At 41.0% G+C, this 3834-nt stretch overlaps 1 protein-coding gene across 1 annotated transcript in view; it reads right to left on the reverse strand.

The window, feature by feature from the left end:
- Nucleotides 1-3296: 3296 nt before the first annotated feature.
- LOC107758764 (uncharacterized) overlaps nt 3297-3834 on the reverse strand; it is a 4817-nt gene continuing 4279 nt past the window's right edge. The window contains exon 2 of the mRNA XM_016576578.1: nt 3297-3403. The gene's annotated coding sequence lies outside the window, so the exon portion shown is untranslated. The remainder of the gene's footprint in view (nt 3404-3834) is intronic.

Here is a 3834-nt window from a genome sequence, read left to right on the forward strand (position 1 = left end):
TCTCTTTGGAATGTGTTTGAAGTTCGATGGGGAGACAAGAGTGGTGAAACTGTTTAGCATCTCCTTGATAGTGGTGGGAACCATTGGCAATTTAGCACCCATATAAATGTAGAATGTGGGCCATGTCTGTAATTTATATGCAAATGTCAAAAGGCTAAAAGGGGTCTCTAAGACTTTGGCCACTACTGTATATATATATATATATATATAGTAGTGGCCAAAGTTATTAGAATACTAGTATGTTCACCTAAAAATGGTTTTAAGTCAGTTACTTTTACGTTTTGCTGTAGTTTGTCAGTAGGAAATTTCAGTTTACATTTCCAAACATTCATTTTGCCATTAATTGTTATAATCCAGTGAGATATTTGTTTGAACAAGGAGTCTGACAACAGCCAGTGCTTTAAGAGACTTTCCTGCAAAGTGCACCTAGGGTGCACGGCAAAAGTTGCTTTAAACGCAAAGGATGGTCACACTAAAAGTTGATTTAATTTAGTTAATAGAAGTTAATTGATAAAGAAAATCTATTTATGACATTATTTTTGACAGCATCCTCATGTCACACTACAGAAGGAGACCTAGGGGAGACAGACATGTATTTACAGCTTGGTGCGGAGTGGAGAGATGCAGAGCAAACGGGTGAGTAACTCAAGAGTCTTTGAGAATGACTGGACTTAGCTCAGGTTGATAACCTATCCATGTATCTCTTTATAGGTCTGACGGATGATGCAGACGGTGAAGACAGGCGGGTAACAGGTGAGAGTCCAGGTAGGTGAGTCAGGTAAGGAGTAACAACGTTTCTTTTCCTCTTTGCAGGTTGGCAGGCTGAAGACGAGATGTCAGGATGTGAGAATGCAGGTGAGTAGGAAGGAATCAGGTATGGGTAGGCCTGTCACGATAACAACTTTTTGTTGTGCGATATATTGCCCCAGAAATAATTGCGATAAGCGATATTATTGTCATTTTAAAGACCATTTTATGCCACTGAATATATAATCATAATGTAACAGCATAATACTGCAAGAAGGCCTCACCATTTCAAATAAAAACAAAATTTTCATTTGTAAGAATATTTAGATCATGGAAATTAAGTATCAAAATATTAGATACCTTAAAAAACCTGAATAAATATTAAATAAACATTTTCTAACAAAAAAAGTAAAGTAACAAGTAGAAAAAAAGAAAAATGCAAAAAAACTTGTATGGAGATTTTTCCATCTACAGATTTTTCCCTGACCTTCTTTTCTCTGTAAATTAAGGGTGCACTGCACACTATTGCTAAAAAACACAATCCCTACTTAGCAGTCAGATGTCCGTATGCACAAAGGCACAGATCCCTAAACAATACCATATCTACAGATGAAACTTTTTTGTAGAAGCATTTTTTAAGTTTGAACTAGCACTTCATGACTACACCACATTATGTACCAGAAGCTGCAAAAGACACAGGCGCAAGTGGAATGTACAAAACATTGTGACATTAACTTTTAAGTAAATATAATGGGCGATATATTGCGTCACCAAAAATTATTGAGGTCATGTACATATATTGAGCGATAAGACGATATATTGATTATCGCGACAGGCCTTGGTATGGGTAAACCTTGACGAGACCAGACAATGGCTGCATCCGAAAACTGAAAAATGCTGCCTTCGGAGGACGCATTTCAAGGTAGGAAGGCATCAAGGCATGTCCGAATGCAAAGTTAGCTTCACTTCCTGTCTCATGAGATGCCGTCATCTGATCGATTTTTGAAGGCAGCATAGATGTATCCTTCGCTGCCTTTGATATCCCACAATCCTGTGCGTATTACACTGTAATTACACTGCTCCGGGTGTGTGTTCACGGTGTGTGTGTGTTCACTGCTGTGTGTGTGCACTTTGGATGGGATAAATGCAGAGCACTAATTCCGAGTATGGGTCACCATACTTGGCCACATGTCACGTCACTTTCTTTCTTTCTTATTATTCCGAGGGGGAGTGGCTTGCTTTAGTCGAGCTCAGAAAATAAATGGCGTCGGAGAATGTGGTTGGAGGGCAGTTTTTGTACAAATGTAAGTTTTATTTTTGAATTTTGACAGCTTTTGATTGCATTTCTACCGAAAAATTAGTGTTGTAGTTGCTAAATATAATTTCAAAAGGGTCATCTGAGGATACAGCCGCTTTCATAACGGCCCGGGCTGAAAATGAGGAGGCATTCACTGGCCATAAAAACAGTGCTGTGAACGGGTGGAAGTAAGTTGTTGAATATAATTTTTCTTCTTAATTAAGAATTATTATATGTTAAATGTTAATGTTGCATTATCGGTAGTCTAAATGCTTAAGCTTTTGCTGTATGATTTGTAGTAACTGTAGTAACTCCTACTTTTTCTGTAGGAGCTGAAAAACCCACCAACTGGTTCAGGGGTGGACAAGGGAGAGGATACAGCTGCATCATGGCCCTGGTTCAACCTAATGGATGAGGCTTTGGGTCAGAAGCATTCAGTTACTCCTCCAGTGCTGCTTGCCTCAATGTCCCAGGCCTCTTCCACCTGTGGTGAGCCGGGGCCTTCAAATGCCTCTCCCTTGCCCCTCAATGAAGAACGAGAGCCTGATCCAAGCAGACGAAGGGGTAAGAAGAGGAGCCTCATTGAAATGTTCAGGGAGGAAATGGACAGAGAGGAAGCCAGGGAAGAAGCCAGACAAAAGGCTGCAGATGAGAGGGCCAACAGACTTCTCTATTTATTTGAGACTCTTGTTAAGAAAAACTAAATTGTATATATTTTTAATGTATTCAAAAAAAAAAAAGTTTGCTTACTTGTGTTAGTACTGCAGTGTTTTTGTTTTGGTATAAAAGTATAACAGTAAGTTGAGAGAATTTGGGAATAAATATACTTAAATTGAGATGTAAGGTTTTATTTTCTGAGGTTCCAGTCTCAATAGGTTTAATTTAATTTAAATATGTTCTAATTAATTCAATACTTACTCATGTCAAGTCAAGTCACCTTTATTTTGTATAGCGCTTTATACAATGCAGATTGTGTCAAAGCAAAGAATTAAAGAACAAAGAATAGCTTGTCAATAATGCGAGTGGACATAAACAAGCATTAATTTTCAGGGCCGTAGTTTCAGACTGACCTAGTGATGGTGGCAGGAGGGCAGCAGGTGATTGTTAGCTCTCTGTTCTGCTCGAACGTCACCTGAAGTCTGTTGTTTGTGGTGTCGCTTTGCTCTTGTGGCGGCACCGACGGGATCCTGGCTGAGTTGTGTTGGTAGAGGTTTCCCTGTTGGGCATGTGGGCCAGATGCTCTATCCAACGTTGTCTGGCTGCTTCTGGGGTGTCGACTGGTTTTAAGGGATGCTCCTCCCTTGGAGGGGTCTGATGCTGTGTTGCGTCAGGCAAGGAGTCAGAAGTTTGTCCTTCCCAGTACTCCTCAGTTGAGTTTTGTTCAAGGAGCTCTTTTGCTAGTGTCAGCAGCTCCTGTAACTCAGAAGTAGGTGTGTCCAGCTGTCCGTGTGCAGCATCCGTTTGGCACCTGTGTGAAGGTGTTGTAGTGGACTGCTGTTGGACATACCGTGGTGTTCGCAGGATGAGGATGGTGCTTGTTAAAGGCCTTCTGTGTCAGGTTACGCAGCTGTTGATTAGGCATTGTGCGGCAGGTCATAATGCCTAAATGGTGACTTACAATAGGATGGAGGTTTCGGAGGAAAAGGCACTTGAAGCTGGTGTCCTCCTCCATCCCAGGGTAATTGCGAGCTCCAAAGTCAGCTCGTTGAAGTATGTGGTAGTAAGCATGGGGAGTTTCATGCCGGCCCTGTTTGGTGTCTAGGGCAGCGATCAGTCCGTGTTCAGACTCT

Source organism: Sinocyclocheilus rhinocerous, unplaced genomic scaffold (genome assembly GCF_001515625.1).
Source record: "Sinocyclocheilus rhinocerous isolate Xijiao unplaced genomic scaffold, SAMN03320098_v1.1 scaffold3218, whole genome shotgun sequence".
Classification (NCBI taxonomy): Eukaryota; Metazoa; Chordata; class Actinopteri; order Cypriniformes; family Cyprinidae; genus Sinocyclocheilus; species Sinocyclocheilus rhinocerous.